Below are 18,205 nucleotides of genomic sequence, written 5' to 3'. Positions count from 1 at the left end.
TCAACAACGCGGAAATACGTCACGTTTACGTCGGGCGCACATGCGCACCCAGGCCAGTTTGTCACATTCGGAATAACTTGAGCCTGACAAGCGTTTATATGCATGTTGGTCAGATTATAAATCAGCATTAACCACCCCTTCCATTCGAATTACAATTTCATTCCGATTGAGCTTAATCCGATCATAGTATTACGATTGGCGTGTTTACATGACACATTTTTATTCCAATATTCTGATTACTTTTGTCTATGTAAACATAGCTAATGACTGCCCCAGCTTGTTGAGAGCATCAGAGTAAGAAGAGCATAATAAAATTAATCACCAATGTCTGAGTAGTACTTACTGAATATGCCTGTGAGGGGAGTGTTACAGTCTGGGTTTGTTTCAGCCAGGTATGTGCCCATAAACTGGGGCTGGCTCATTACCTGATATAATAAAATGAGCATGTATTTCTATCAGCAGGTGAAGCTCTTCTGAGGCCACTAACACATGCTTAGATGAAAACTTGGTTCAGATAGTGAAGAAAGAATAGGCCACCGCAAAGTCCAAACCTTTACACTGATGAAAATCAGAGATAAGCTACAAAAAGACTTTATACAGCAGGCAAACCTTCCCATATTGCAGTCAAAAAAACTTAAATAACTATATAAGCTTGTCTTTACCACATTGTAAAAGTATTCAACTCTAATCCTCCTTGTCAAAATAAACACTACAGTTTCAGGTTTTTATTTCATAAATTCACATGAAGACAAAATGATAAATATTGTGAAAATTAAGAACACACCAAAACTCGAGAAACATGCAAACTCAAAAAGCCAATCTCTTGTAAATCACATTATTAAACAAATCAAAGCACTATGTCGAGCTAACACTGGCACACTTCGGTGCGGTTGCTCTTGCAAGAAGACATATAGTTAGCTATTTTCATCTGTGAGGTGTTTAACAGTAAGCACAAAAAGCACTAAAATTGAAACAAGCTGTTTAATAAACAGTTTTCTTTTAAAAACATGAAAGTCTTTCATTCTGCATTTATTCAGCTGTTCATGCAGGCTACTGAGAGGGGTCTGGTCAGACGCTGGTACAGCTAGTTTTTGGGCTAACCCTGAAGGGCAATATTTGTTGTGTCATTCATGTGTGTGTCGTTCAAATGAACAAATCATTTGTGTGAACGAACTGAATCAACATTAACTAATTTGTCACTTTCTTAGTTTGGTTAAAGTCAACACGAGCAAGCCAGGATTGAAACTTCCACTTTCTCACCATATGACATATGTTACTCAAAGCTAATGGCTAAAGTTAGCTTAGAGTAACTCAAGATTTGTAGCACCAACTCAGTGGATAGATACATAGAAAAATACTACAGATGTGTGATTCGTTAGTACTGTACCAGATATGGAGTTGATTCACTCACTATTGTATTCATTCGCTCTGTCACTGAGTCAAGATTCATGAACCTATCAGACAGAGTACTGCCTCTGAGGAGGGATTCACCAACTATTGCTTTGCCGCTTTAGTCGTTCACGCTGCGGCCTGTTTCGCTCGTTCACAGCTCAAACGAACAAAGCAGGCTTGATTTGTTTACAACGGGAACGAACGTGACTCAGACCCTGAAGCCTGTGTTACGTCGTGAAGAAAGGAACTGCGTCAAGCAGTACGTGAATCGTACTGAGAGTGCCGCTATGTCACTCGCATACTAAACCAATGGACTGAGATAGAATCAACGGACAAGATTTAAGGTGGATAATACAATGACGTAATCTGGAAATATATCTAGGCTACGTTCACACTGCAGGTCTTGATACTCAATTCAAATTTTTTGCTAGAATCAGATTTTTTTTTTAGGTGCTCGTTCATACTACTATTAAATGCAACCACCATCATACTTCTAGCTGAACGGTTCAAGACTGCAAAGCAACCCGCTCAGATAACAGAAGGAGACGTCAAACATGAGCGCACTGTTTACGGAGGTAACGATAAATGTAATTGTTTCTAGAAGTGTTCAATAAAGTTTTGTTTAAAAAAAAACTCAGATACTAGCTGACATCTCTCCACTTTATTATTAGAAAGCTGTTGCACGATGGGAGCCGACAATATTAAGACCACAACTGCATGAGACAGAGCATGTTTCAAGAGGAAGTAAGGTAAGAAAAGCCGCCAGGCTTATAATACAGTGGGGGAAACCCTGCTCTGTTTTAATTGTAATGAACCCAAAATGTAGTTACACAAACTGAATGAAGTGAACAAATCTTTTGAACGAATCATTTTTGTGAACTAATTCTAGTGATTCAGTAGACTCAAAAGAACTGCCATTCCCATCACTAGAGCGCAAAGCCCATCGGCAGCATCAGGCGTGGCAAAAAATACACATCTATGCTTTTTCTATCAAACAATTCATACCAGTTGCGTTGGCCAACGTTCTAAGTTGAGACGCACAATGATCCTTTTCTAACCTGTTCTATTCTGAAGTGCCACATTTCATCCCCACTTAAAACCTAAAAAAAAGAGAGAAATGTCCATTTCAACCATTTCTCTTCTCAGTCCTAATAACTGTAACCAGGACATTCTTGTGAAAGTCTCTGTGTTAGTAGTTTTTTAAAGGGTTTAAACATATTTAGCATTAGCTGCAGTGTTCATCACCTTCATTAAAAAGTTCAAGATCGTGCATATATTCTGTTCGGGAAACGCCTGCAGAGCTCAGCAGGAATTTTCTTCTAAGATGCATAACGAAAGCAAGAGCATAGTGTGTACGATCAGATGACAATGATGGATTTCACCCTTGCATATAATTACAGAGGAGAAAAATGCATGAGACAGAGCATGTTTCATTTGTTAATGGCTGAATGACACTCAAGTGCAGGTGCATCAGTGTCTTTCAAACAAGTTTTCAATGATTTTCAGTGACTCTGTTTAATAACGCAGGCTTTCACATGTTCTGCTAATGTTCTTTTATTGCGATTCACATGTATCTCACTCACATGTGAAAGAAAGTCAATTGGACATTCACTTCCTCTAAGTAGCAGTTAATCTGAACAAGCAGAGGTTATAGTCACGTTCCTTCCCTTAACAGGATGATTGATCAAAACTATGCACGTTGCAGGCCATGGCTGCACTCAGATTTAGGTATTTTCCGCAAAAAAATTCAATTAAATACCACTGCTTGATGGTCTGGAAAGCTTTTAGAGTTTCCCTGATTAGACCAGCCAACCTGAGTCATGCTTCTAAATGACTCTGGACAAGCAGAATACTTCATAACTTGCCACATTTTTCAAACCTTGGTGCTCCCCTTGTTAGGGAGCCCAGGGATTAAAGCCAAGAGGGGAGAGGTTTGGTTTTTTTTTTTTTTTTAAATGTGCAAGGATAAATTGAGAAGTTGCTATTGTGATGGCTGCCAAAAAATTAAGGTACCAGGGTGTGCTTAAAGTAACAGACAGAGACAGATCTAATAGCCAGAGGCGTGTGGCCTTAAGCTCACCTAATCTTACAGCCTGCAGTCCCTGGATGTTTTTGTATGGCTGTTGGAGTGTTTCTGAGAGACACGGAGGGACAGGAGTGCTGCTGCACACAGACTCACTTGGAGAGGTGATGACAGGTTGCTGATCTACAGAGGAGAAAAAGAATAATGAGCTCATGATGAGACACTCAAGACACTTGCTTCTTTTCTCGGGCTCAAACCCATTGCTAGCACACAAAGTTAGAAATTTCTCATGGGATCAACAGGTAAATAGTTCACAAAAGCTGGAAGTGAAAGGCCAGTTTACAGCCTGCAGGCTTCACATCCGACCACGCAGCTCTCACTCTTCCCACCTACCTGCTATCCACACACACACACACAAGGTTAATCACGAAATAAAAAAAACTACAAAAAAAAAATGACATAGGCTCGAGAGCGGCTGATAAAATGAACTTCACACTTCACACACCACAAGTGGCTTGTCAACAATGTGACAAGATCACATTATCTGCACTCAATAACATAGCTTTGGCAAGTATTATTACAATGAAAATGGAGCCACATAGAGAACATTGATGTGGTTTTCTACTCAGATGGCAGGGCTTTGACATTATTCTCCCTCTATTTAGCTGTGAATCTTCATTATAAATGAAAACAAAAGAACACTGAAATAAATTGCTTTTTTTTTTGTCTTATTACATGAATTAATCAACATAATTTATTTTGCATGTGATCTACTTGGGCCAAGAGGACAAACAAATAATTATAGGCTTACTAATTCAATTACTAATTTATTTGATTTCATAAATAAGGTTATTTAGCGATTTCTGTTTAGTAATTAGAAATTAATGTACAATTGTGCTCCCAAAGCAAGCATAAATTCATCACGAGTGTAATACTCGCACTGAAGTCTATAGATCTATGGTTCTCAAGCTGTGGTAAAAGAACCACTTGTTGGTAGTTGTGCATGTATTCATGCTGCTCAGAAGATAATCTACTGTCAATTATGTTATAGGTAAAAGACGTCATAGTGACTTTGCATAATGGATAACACTGATCAGTGATGGCATAAGGATCTTGGAATGGTATACCAATTTTAAATGTGTTTCAGTTCCAGGCTGGAAAAACACCAGTGTTTTAGTACTCGAGTCATTAGCTAAATTTAGAGACTCGTGACTTGACTTGGACTTGAGCTCTGAAGACTCGAACTTGGACTCGGACTCCTATTCAGATCATTCTGACTCGGGAAATGAGAAAAAGACTCAACTTTTTTTTATATCATTAGGCTATAATTTTAATATGTCATTAGAATATTATTTGGTGTATGATTTTAATATCTAAATTATTAGTGCAATGTGGTGGAGTGTGGATTTTTTTTTTGTTTAAAAACATGTAGGCTATGCTTACTTTAGTGCGGAACTTGGACTTGACTTGATCAATAGTGACTCGACTTGGACTTGACTCGGGTGAGTAGTGGACTTGACTCGGACTCGACTCAGATTTTTTTTAATGACTTGGACTTGACTCGGACTTGAACACTGGAGACTCGAACCTGGACTCGGACTCGAGGCATAGTGACTTGACTATAACACTGCAAAACACAGGACTTGCAAATTATTGTACACAGTGATAGTGATATTAGCAATGCAATGTAATGATTTACTTAGTACTTTTGAGCCCTGTTGCAACATGTCCACTAAACAACATTGTACAGTAACTATTGAGTGATTTAATGATATACAACCCGTAAGAAATTTCAGGGACATTTCCATTCATACAGTATATATATATATATATATATATATATATATATATATATATGTATGTATATATATATATATGTGTATATATATATGTGTATATATATATATATATATATATATATATATATATATATATGTGTGTGTGTATATATATATATATATATATATATATATATATATATATATATATATATATATATATATATTTAAAAGAAAAGTTAATCTATATAATATGGAGTTTTTGTATGTCCTTTCTGGTTGAGAGGTTAAAGTTGTGTGTCATGTCAGTAATTAGTGTCCAGATAGCATATCACCTGACCTGAAGGTCTGCTGTTTACATGATCTAATAATATTTGTGCACAGAGGAACTGCAGTTTTTGCACTTTTAGGCAAAAATATTTCTAGCCATATACTTACCATTCAGGACTTTAACTGAAATTTGCTGAGTCATTTTTGATGCCCGATGTTACCCTATAAGGGTTGGTCACGGCCTGTAACAGCCTGAATGTCAAGGACAAGAAACTCCTTGATATTCTGCCATGCCTGAACACACATGCCTTTTTCCTCAGTGTGGATTTTAGCATTTTAAGCGTCTCGTTCAAAAGACAAATCGCATCTTTTATTTATGACGTGACATTGCTTCTAAGCAACTTTTAGAAACTGTTGATTCCTCACACAAAAAGAATAAAGAAAGTACAGCATGAGACACAGAAGCTGAATCGATATGACATTCATCACTCGAGGCTTGCCTGCATTCCCCCTTTCCCCCACGTGAGCAAGAATCTCTGAAAACAGCATTGTTATGTTTTAACTTCAAACATGTTCAGTTTACACCGAACAAATTGTTCCCCGGAGACTGTATTCAACCTGAATGTGTTTCTCTCCTGTTTGTCACCGCTTTGATTACTGAGACTATGAGACCCTCCCAATCGATGAGCAGATGCATCTGTTCCAGCTGACAAACAGCTGAAATAGCAACATCTTTCAGGTTATAGAGCCGTGTGTACCAGACGCAGAATATAGAGTTATGGTTTATGTAGGATGCAGGGTAGGTGTGTGTGGGGAGAAGAACGTCTGAATCTTGACACTTGCATTCGCTTTCAACATCAGACTCCTACCTGGAGAAACATTACCTCAGATGAGGTAGAGTCACCTCTGTTCCCCTGGACTGCCCATCAGTAGAGACATCTGAATGATTAAAACCATACGTCTTCAGTCGGTGACTTATTGAAGTGCAAAGCAATTAACCACCCTGTCCCCTGGCTGACTAGTTCTAGCCCTGTTGCATGAGTGAATCACAGCAGGAAAGACAGCATGAGAAAGCTCACCTTCCATCTTTGGATTTGAGCAGCTTTCCAGCCTCATCTTATGGCACTGTTTGTCACAATGCCTGGCTTTGGTCTTGCTTATGTTAATTTTCCTCAGCATAATCAAAACCAGTCAACAGAAACCTCACTTTGCATTGCCATCCACTCTGAAGCACCATGAGAGAATTCCTGATCAGAGTCGGGCCGCACGGTGTGACATGTCTATGCACAAACAGCCTATTATCCCACCTTTACATTCAAGCTGAGTGCTCATATACAACTTTTATGAGACGTCTTGAAGCTACTCAATCCGTTTTGTAATCACTACTGAGGGATTTCTCCTGCATCCTAATATGGGGTGATCTAAAGGTTAGCAATGTTACCACGCCGCACAGACTGCCAATGAGATAAACCCCACTGCCGGCCATCATTGCCTCTTGCTGGTGGCTTTGAGTCATTAAGAGTCAGGCCTCATTAGAGAGGCCATGGTGTGGTGCTTCAGAGACACTGGTGTCCATGGTTTCAGACACATACCTGAATGTCTGATGTGTTTCGAGGCCAGAAGAAAACGACACAAGGAAGCAGGACTAAAAATAAATGCTGCTCATGAGCAAGCGAGCATCTTTAAAAGCACAGCAATTGTTTATTTGCTGCTGTGTGATTTGTATTTGAGAGGAAGGTCATTTTAACTTGAGTGTTTCTATCGTATGAAACTATAATCTACGTCGTGTTTAGGTGAGAAATAATAATAGCAAAGTGAACCTCATTGTAGCATCTCCTTGACAATTACTGTGTGGTAAAATGTGCCTTAACCACCTTCAGTTTAAGATTTAAATATTACCGAATTTACTAACATGTAAATAACATTACTGACCAGTTTGTTGATGCTCTCATGGGAATGTGAGCTATACTGATGACACAATTAGAGTGAAGGTAGCAATTTTGAAACCCTAACCTTGGTCACCTTGGTCTTTTATCATCTCATAAGACTTTTGTGAACATAAATGTCATTTTGACATTGTTCAGATTAGTGGTTAATTAGAGAACTTTACAATTTTAGTTGGAAGATTTAATCTACAGTAGATAGTGCTAGGCATAATTATGAACTTTTAGCAATGACAGAAGATTTGTTTTATCCAGTGCAGAAAAGCTCACCCTGCTAACAGTTTCTTTTTTCTTAAATGTTGAATCAAAAAAGTGAAGCATGCGGTTGAGATATTATACTCTTAGTTGACCTACAGTAACCCTGTGAGTTGTAAGTAACATTTACTCACTAAAAGTGAGTTGATTCAAAGCTTGTCTGATCTTCCTGTTTGAAATAACCTTCAAATTACCTAAGGTTTCTTTTCATCCATAGCTTTTAGGTCAGTGTTTTTAATGTTGTATATCTACTTCAGAAACAAACCATTAAAAAGATACCATTTCATCCCAAATAATTAGAATATCATCAAAAAGGTCATTCTTTCAGTATTAGAGTTCAAAATGGGAAACAGATTAAAAAAAAAACATTCTAAAAAGAGAATGCCGCTCCAACTTAAAGCTATAGATGGTCATTCTGTTCAGAAACACTTTTTGTTATACTGGGTAAAATGGTCCTTCTATCCTGACAGTAGTCAATACATTATGTAATCAGAAAACGGAGGATAAAAATCGATCTCTGTGGGAGATGCAGACCTGTAAACCCTGATAAATCCCTGCCATTCGGACCAAACAGCAGGGATTTGTCAGAGCTTTGGTCCTGCTCTCACACCCTCTGTTCCAGGAGTATCCCCTTGTCCTACATGCCAATGTGTGTGCACGTTCCTTGTTAATTTCTACTTGCTGGCTGCACATGCGCACTTTTAGTGTTTATGTATCCGTTTAGCTTAGCGGTTAGCTTCGGTGTTAGCCATTCATTGTAGCCCGCTGCTCTCGCCGTAGAGTTTGAACATGGCCGAGAGTCGCAAGAAGCAAACCGCATACAAGTGTATGAGAGAAAGAGGAAGGCCTCAGTAGAAAGAAATAAGACCAGAGTGGATTTGGAAGAGTTTTTCTGACATGATTCTCCTGAGGAGTGGAAGAGCAGGTAAAATGGTCTTGCGCATAAAACAACTCCATATTATATACATATATTATTTACAATGGTTAAACTTGACATCTTATAAAGTAAATAAATTAAGATTGGTAAACATAATTTACCAAACTTCTTCCTCTGAGTGTAGCTCAGAATCACCACACTCAGAGGAATATATTTAAACAATTCTGTGAATTTTGGTGATCACAGATAAAATGCAAAATTTAGCTACTTGGAAAAATAACATTTAAATATTACACAAGACCAATGAAAAAAAAAAAACATGTCTTAAAACATTTACAAAGGCTTAAATGAAATGTATAAAAAAACATGTGTGGCACATGTGGCATTTTGTATACTCCATGTAAATTAGAAAAATGAGGGTTGAGTTACTTTTGAGTTTACTAAGAGATAGTTTTGTCCAAATATTTATACATAACAACACAACACCACACAATGGACTTTAAGGAACATCATAACATGTTTCTAAAAAACTTAAAATCTAACAAAGAAAATTCATCAATATGTGGATAAATAGATAGCGAGGTGCAGACAAATGATGAAGCATAACTGAATTTTCTTGAACTGAACTACCAGGTTTGCCATATTTTATCATATATATTGAATAAAACCATATTAATAATGTTGAATCATACAGTGTCATAAATGAAGCATTAGCTATATACTATTCATAAACATAAGAAAATAAACTGAAATGCCAAAGCAATGGGACAAATTAATAAATATGAAAATAAAATCAGGAACCATCTGAAAACTGGCTGCTCTGGAGCATCTGCCGACAGCTACAGCACTTCCATGACTTTCGCTTCCTGTATAGTTGTTAAAGCACCTGAGAAAATGCTGTGCATCGTTTAACGGGAGCTTAATTCTGCCTACATGGTTTATTCATGTGGTGACTTTTGATATCACGACTCTCATAAATCACAAGACGCAGCACGCCGAACGTCCATGCGCTTGGGCAGGGCTCACTAATCTCAACACCATCTTTCATCTGAATAACCTTGCCTTAATGCAGGGGCAGGCCAATACCAGATACTGGAAAGATACGCTCATGCCACTTTAGTTTCCTTTACTCTCATCACAGATGCCTTCTGTCCCGTGTAAACTCCCAGGTATCCTCCCACTCTCAAACCACAGGCAATGCTGGGAAAATGTCTGTGGACTTCAGAGAAACTTCTCTAGTCTAACGTTAGCTTTATGAATGGAGAATAAGACACTCAGGGGAGGAAAGCAGTGAAACTAGGCAGCCATCTGTTCTGAGGCTGTTCAAAGAAAGAACAGAAAATGTGAAACTAATGTGAGTAAACATGATCATCAAATATAGATAATAGTACAGAGCACATTGCAACTTTGCTCTCGTTCTTCGTTTCGTTTTTTTTTTTTTCCACCGTCAAACACTAGCATACTGGTTTCTAATTAATTATATTTGGATTCCTCTCATACCAGGCACAAAGTATACAGTCACAACAATGTCACCAATTACTAGCTTTGGGCCAATATTTCTCACAAGAAAGCTAATTAGAGAAACAAAACCACTTAATGAACCAAAATAACAGGGTGCTTGATGTCACTTTGCTCTTGCTGCTACTCATGATATTTGCTGTGTTTGCCTCATGCCTTTAATAACCAACCCCGGGCATCACTTTGACTGTTAAATGTGTTGTAATATCCTCTGTTCTACATCTGTCCTCTCTCTGCAGCCAGGCTGTGGACTCCTGCTGCCACCAGGAGGAAACACCACTCTGGCTCTTGCATGCACCAGCAAGGATCTCTCTCTCCCCACTCTAACAATTATCCAGCCTGTGACTGATTGCAAGTAATGAGAACCGCTGGAAAACAGTTGGACATCATTGGACGCATTAATATGTGAATATTAGCCCGTTGAACCTTCTGCTCTCTCTTATTATGATGATCTTCAGCGGAGAGCAGAGGATATTTACCAGCCAGCATGTTATTGCAGAACGCTCCAGCTTCTACAGACCTGAGGTCAAGCTCAACAGAAGTAAGGTGTGGATGGGGAAACAAATGAAAAAGCTGTATACAGGGAGGGTGGCGCTGAACAGTGCAAGGAAAGTCAAGCCTAGCGGCTCGGGATGAAATGCTGAAACAACAGCACGGCTGCCAGGGCAATTTTACACTCCAGTAGTTTCACACCTCAGCCACCAAGCCCTTCCAACTCTGAACCTTGTGTCTTCTGTGTGTCTTCATTTATTTTGTGTCACTGTCCAAGATGTGAGAAGCCAAGCAGTGAGAAACCCGTCCCAAATGTCGCGGGGAAGCAGCGTGTGAAGAAAACGGAGGGGTGGGGATGAACGGAAAAGAAAAGCCACTGCACGTGGATGCACTTTGCCATTTTTACAGACCACGCTTTGAGATCTCAAAGGACGTCAAGTCAACTTTGAAAAACATCTAACGAATAAGTCAGCACTGACTTTGGAACAGCGTTCCAAGATGTGCTCAGAACCTTAATATAAGATCGCAGTGGGTTGCGAGTTATTTGAGTAAAAGGGGAAAAAGTTGTGGAACAGCGAAAGGAGGAATCATTGCTGGACTTTCTGGTGTTCCTCAGGGGTCAATTTTGGGTGCAAACTATTTAGTTTAAACACAGAGTTGAAACTATTTTTTACACACAAAGAGGCAAGTATCATTTTTTATCACCTCCTTATATAAAACCCACCAAATATAGGTCCCCTAGGATGAACAAAAATTACTATGATTTTCTAAAGACCAGAATAATTAGAGAGATTTTTTTTTTTCAAATTTTATTCATATTCAGAAGTCACCATAGATTTCCATAGAATTTGGTAGAACTTCATTTTAAACTGTATGACTTGGGGCAAAGGTTTGCAGGAATTGTGACCTATTCTTCCTGACATAACTAGTGTAACTGAGTCAGCTTTGAAAGATGCCTTGTTCACACACAGCTTTTCAGTTCTGCCCACAAATTTTGTATGGAACGGAGATCAGGACTTTGTGACAGGAGTACGCTACTGCAGTCGCAGGGCACCACCGTTTTTACAATCAGTGCCGAAAGTATATGCCTAAAGTCTAGCAAAATTGCCACGCTCCCAAAATGTTTATTGTTTTCATATGTTGCTTTGCTTTATCACATGGCTGTAATTCATGCTGTTCATGACTTCAATATAAAATAAATCAATTTAAAAAATAATAATAATAAAGTTACTCCCAAAATCGCCAGAAGTCCGGTCCAACCAAAAGCCAAATCCAACCGGAAGTCTATCCTTACCGAAAGTTAATGAAGTCGTACTAAATCCACTGAATTGTAGATTTAGGTTTCTCATTCACCACTGTTAGGGTTAGGCCTCAGGTGAGGGGATAAATCACAGGTATTAAATTAAGTTTAGGTATTAAATCCACTGACCTCAGGTTTATGTTTCCTTACCTTTCTTTCGGTCTCCGCATATTAAAATGACCAAAACTTCCAGTGTAAACTACCAGCATAGATTGTAAAGAATGGAGGAGTCCTGCGTCTGCAGTAGGGTGCCTCTCCTTTATGAGGGCAACATAAAAACATTGACTTTTGTTGTCCTTAAAGCTTTAGTAGGGACATTTTGTAAAAAAAAAAAAAAAAAAAAAAAATTACATATATGTTATAACTGTCACTATGTCCTATGAGACAGATAATCTGTGGGGGAGAAAAATCCAGCTCCTCTCGGAAATACACCGCTCCAGGTCAGAAATAACCAATCAGAGTCTAGAGGAGTGTCTTAGATGTGTTAATCATGCTCGTGTATGCGCTGCTCACACCCCTCTCTTGCACAATGCATATCGTCATTTAAGCTCAAGATTACAGAAACAGCCAAATGTTACAGGAAAACTGCCAATTTCCCAAGTGGCACCTGCTCCGAAAACAAAAACAGGTGAACAGAAGAAGACTGATGACCAATTTCTAAAAAGAAAGAATTAGACCCAGCCTAGCCATATCATCGCAGAAGATAACATCGGAGCAGCACAGCGGGCTCTGCAGTGGGAGAGGAGCTGTGTAGGGAGGGCTGTAGTGCACAGAGATCAAGAGGGAGGGACCTGTAAGGTGTACTTGTTAATATTTTCAGGCCAAGTCCACGGCTTTCTCGGATTTCCCTACTGCACCTTTGAGTCACTTTGTAACTAACTGGGGGTTATTTGGATTATCCATTGGCATCCAAGCTTTAACTTCTTTGAGATGGGGCTTCAGTTTTTCCATATAATGTTCTTATTTCATGAGACCATCTATTTTGCCAAGTGTATTAGTCCCTCCTGTAGTAAAATGTCCTAAAGCATAATGTTGCCACCCCTGTACTTCACAGTTGGGATGATGTTCTCCAGCTCACCAGCTTCCCCGTTTTCTTCCTTCACATATAACAATAATAATCATATTTATTTGTCATTCCAACTTCTTGAGCATACCAAAAAATTTGTTCTCTGCATTTAATCCATCCCTAGGGAGCCCGGAGGGCATTCTGGGGCTAAGGGTGTCGCTCAGGGAGCCAGAGTGGCGGTCTGTGGGATTCAAACCAGGGAAATTGTGGCCTTTCCCAGACAAAAGCTCCCTGCTTTAATGACTAAGCTACCAGTCGCCCAATAAATAAGACCTCTTGTCACCACCGGAATTCGAACCCTGCTCTCCAGGGTCAAAGACATGGACCTTCGGCAATATACCACGGAACACATATAAAAATGGCCATTATGGCAAAAGATTTCAATTTTATTTTCATCAGATGACAGGACATGTCTCCACAAATTAACGTCTTTGTCCCTGAATTCTTTAGTTCATGGTTGATATAACAGTACCAAAACACATTCATCGCCAGGACAAAGAACCTGTCTCTTTTTAAATGGTATCATGCCTGCATATAACAATGGCGTTTATACTTACTTTGTTTGAACTGTTTATGTGGAAACCTCCAGCATCTGGGAATTATACAAAAAAAAATCTAATAAAGACTTGTGGAGGGCCAGAATGCATCTTCCAAATTTTGGCCTGATTTCTCTTAATATTTTCATTCTGTCACACAAGGAAGCAGAGTGTTTCAGATGCTTTAAAATATATCCATAGGCTGCATTTACCTGAAATGTTGTGAATTAACCAGAAGATAACAAAACCAGGACATCAGCAGCTGGACTGTCAGTTCTATTTAAAGCAAAGTAATCTCAGTGTATGTAAACTTCTGAATTTGAAGTGCTAAAAAATCTCTAAAAAAAAAAATTCTCATTATTCTGCCATTTAGCAAATCCAAATAATTTTGTTAATCTCAAATGACCTAAAACAGGACACATCGAGTATAATTCAATGTCAGAAAGTGAGACAGAAAGAGTTATTTAGTTTTTTTATACAGCGTATGTAAATATGTAGTTTAGGGACGCACTAGTATGAAAATTTGGGCCGATATCAATATCCCATATTAATATTGATGTTATGTCTGATATTTACTAACATTGGCCGATACTAATATTAATGCCGATATGTCGTGCATTCCTAATCTAGTTTTAACTGTGCTGTCTTCAAGCCATTGAGAATACTTAAATCAATGTTGTTTGCAGATTATATTAATATTTGAGTGACTTGCAGGAGTTACAGAAGAGACCACATTTATACATTGGTAAATTAAAAATGTGATCTGAAAAGAAATCAAACTAAATAACAATAAATAAAGAACATCTTCATTGATGGTATTTGGTGTAAAAATGTTCAAACACAGATTCCGGCAAACAATGTTGACACTGATTGAGAGTCAGAAAAATAGCTTCCTTTTTTTCTTATTGAAAATTACATATACTTCATATATAGAAACATATGCCAAATATAAAATGACATTACAGAAAATATTTCAGTATTGAAAAAGCCTCACCATGTTATGAACCATAAATCACTTCAAATGATCTACTCTCAATTGATTTTGCCATATTTAAACTACAGTGTGAAAGTATTGGGAGATAGGGTAATCTATCATCAATAACAATATTGCAGAACTGAGCAACGAGAATGAATCATAACACTGGTTACAAAGATAAAACAAATGATCTTCTCTTACACTGAGTAATAATAAAATTCTCAGATTTGGCACTTTGTCAGACTTCAGTTACAATTGTCACAGCCATGCAACACCTACTCCGTCATAATGTTTAAAAACATCTTATTTTCATGGGTGGGGGAAGTTAGGGGGGTTACATTGTTATATAGTCTTGAGTCTATGTAAACTTTGAACTGTTTCTGTATTTCTGTAAGTGGCATAAAAGTATACAGTGGACTACCTAAAAAGATGGATGACTCAGTTCAAACAGCATTGCAAAGCTGTATTTTCCTTAGGTACGCAAAGGTTTTTTTATGTACATGGTGAGCAGGTATGTATGTGTAAACAAGCATGAAAGTTTGTACATACGTGATAACATGGACATATGAGGCGTGTACCAAGACTTATATTAACCTGCTTATACTAACATAAGCAGATTTTCAATTCTGACTATGGAAAAATGGGGGCTGAATGATTAAGCTTATTGTTCTTCCAATTACTTTTTAGTTAGTTATTTAGGATTAAATCTTCACTTAAATATGTTGGATGCACATGTTTGGAATGAAGTATTCAATTAATCAATCATACAATCAACTGACAACTGAAACAATAATATAAACAGATTTTTTTTTTACTGACTGATTCTCTTTTAAATGACAATCATAGTATTTTCAGAAATAGAAAGGTGGATAACGGTCAAACACTAGTTCCTTATATCCGAAAATCCAGCGTGGTGTAAGTCATGCAGAATGAGTTCACAATTATATGTGCCTAAAAAAAGACCTCCCAGTCAAACATGTTGTTTTGATGAGACACTACGTCACTTCAGAATTCCTATTTACACCTCTGTATCAATAGTAATTTCTTTCACCCATATGGAAGTCTCCCCATGCTCTGATGCACACTCATAGCGGCACCGGCACTAGGTTTTATACCTTGCATTATTAATAACCAGAACCATACACTAGCTCAATACTATTTTCATGAAAGCTTGGGTAAACATTAATTTATTCTACAGACTAACACACACCCTCTGCTTCTCTGACCATCTCAGATGGGGTTCATAAAAATATAACTTTCTGCTGACATTTCTATGCAGAGTTGCTACATAGCTAATTCATTGCTCAGATTCAGCAGCTTTACATAATACGTGGCAATGCTGCTGTTTTATAGAGCTCTGTGGAGCGCGGACTGAAAGGGCTGAGTTGCCACTGCCACTATCCAGGAGATGTCCTGCCTTGGTCTTAAACGCTGAGACTTTCTGAGAGGGAAGTTGTACCCTTTCACTGTCACCACATTCTTGCTCAGGAGGAGGGATTGCTGCAAAGTCAATGTCTCAATAGGCTCAGGTAAATTACTTTCACCAATTGCATTGTGTGATCAACTGACTTGAACGGTTCTGTATTTTAATTACGATCAAATTGGATTGTGTGATGCTGATTATGATTAATCTATGTGACTGAACTGTGTTGGTATGAAGTGAGATGATTTATGATATGGATCTGACATCGCACACGTTTAACCGATAGGTGCTGATGCCTCTCTGGCTGAAAAACTCAACCCTTTATCACACGTTTTGAGCTGGGAGATTGTAAAGACACTCATTGTGATGGAGCACAAAGTGAAGAGGGTTTTTTTTTTATACTGCACAGTGGCTAGACCAGATGGCATTAATTGATGTGTCCTTAAAGCTTGTGTGAAGAAGCTGGTGCCTCTATTTAAACAAGTATTCAACCTCTCTGTTTGTGGTTTCAGCTTGCTTTAGGAAGTCTGAAATAATCCTGGTTCCAAAGAAACCACTTTCTAGCAATCAGGAAAATTATTCACAATTACTGGCCCATAACCCTCACCTCTGTGATTATGAAATGTTTTGAGAGCTAGATCAAAACATTATTCACCCTCAAACTGTCCACTAACCTGGATCTATTACAGTTTGCATAGTGGCTAGGCAGATTCACGTAGGATGTCCTACACAGAGAGCTCTCCTGCATGGATACCAGTAAGAGTAGCTCTGTGGGAGTGCTGCTTGTCAATTAGAGCTAACCATTTAGTATCATAATAGCCTCCAATCTGGTGTCTAAGCTGTAAGACCTGTGACTGAATTATTTTCTACTGCTTCCTGGTATGCACACAAGAGGTATGAGAGGTCCACCACACCTTAACCCACCCAGGACTTGTTCAAATCCATAAAAAGATCTCCACAAGCCCCACACCTCCTGCACACAAACTGTTTAGACTTTTAACTTTTGGGTGTTAAAGATTACCGCCCCCTGTCGGCGGTCATCCCAGTCCTTTTCCCCGGAGGAGCAGTCTTCCTTTATTAATGACTTCTTTAATAAAGAAATTACTCCTGAAATAGAAACATTGTGCAATTACACATGTTTTAAGTTATTTCATGTTTATTAAATAACTCTTGGTCTGTTAGGTATTGTCTGGTGAATATCAGCCCAAACAGCTGATATTAGGACAATAGTTGAAAGGATGATTTGAGGACTGGCATTCTTTTTAACAGCAAACTCTGCACACATATAGAATAAAGGAGTGGAACTTCTCTTCAAGCTTAATAATTTATGAACAGAAATAAATGCACATCCAGGGAACACCATTATAGAATGTTGTTTATCTGAATTAACAGTATATTCAATCAACAAATCCTATCTACTGGGCTAGTGAAACCTATCTAAAACTACTAAGCAAAATTAATATTAAAGAAACTAAGGAACTAATTGCACAGCAAAGAGCAAAAGGACATGTAAAAATTGTTGAAAACCATCATCATAAAAATTATTCTGTGAATTTAGAGTTCACTGAAGATATAAGTTAGAGAACCTAAGTTCATCTTAAGGAATATGGAATGAGGTTCAATTAGCTTAACTAATGTAGAACAGCATTTGTTATATGTCCAACCTATTCACAATGCAACTCCAGGTCTCTCTTGTAAAAGAGAACTTTTGATCTCAATGGGACAAACCTGGTTAAATAAAGGCTATTATTATATAAACATTATCTGAGAACAAACTGTAAAGAATGATTTGCAAAATAAAAATCAATAACCTTTAGAACACTTGAATTTTATTAATGTAGTTATATCCCCAGGAAATAATTAAGACTCAAATTGGTAACTTAAGTAGCTAGAAGGCGCTGTAGGAGGACAATCAACCCGGAATAATGTGCGTCGGGGCACATCTGGGCCAGGTGGCAATTAGCTTGATGAGTTAATCTTAAAGTTACACTAAACACTTTTAAATCGACATCAATGTTCCCTATTAATGCTGTACTGTCGCTTGTAGCACTACTGGACGACGGCGGAGCGAAACGAAAACAAGTGCTTTGAAGTTAAATATTATTTATTTTCTTTCCCATACATGCCCTTACAATTGCTCAACGTGTAAAATGAGTTATCTTTTATGTACCACAGTTGCCTCTGTAGGCTCCATTAGTCAGTTTATGAGAGAGGGATTCGGGCTGACATGCAAGCAGGTTAGGCAACGGCTTCGGCTCGCAACTGACAGGTTGTGGGGCTGAGGCAAAGGAGTTGTCCGTAATCCATGCACAATGAACAGAAGAGAGGCAGAGGTTTCTAAAGGGAGCAGGCAATA

The 18,205-nt window shown here is 38.2% G+C and overlaps 1 protein-coding gene across 1 annotated transcript in view; it reads right to left on the bottom strand.

Moving 5' to 3' along the window:
- Positions 1-18,205, bottom strand: part of megf11 (multiple EGF-like-domains 11) — a 171,360-nt gene that overhangs the window by 134,557 nt on the left and 18,598 nt on the right. The window contains 1 exon segment of the mRNA XM_036149265.1: positions 3,473-3,598. The gene's annotated coding sequence lies outside the window, so the exon portion shown is untranslated.

This window comes from Fundulus heteroclitus, chromosome 2 (assembly GCF_011125445.2).
Source record: "Fundulus heteroclitus isolate FHET01 chromosome 2, MU-UCD_Fhet_4.1, whole genome shotgun sequence".
In the NCBI taxonomy this organism is placed as follows: Eukaryota; Metazoa; Chordata; class Actinopteri; order Cyprinodontiformes; family Fundulidae; genus Fundulus; species Fundulus heteroclitus.
Note: the sequence above shows the minus strand (reverse complement) of the source record. Positions and strands in the feature narration are given on the sequence as shown.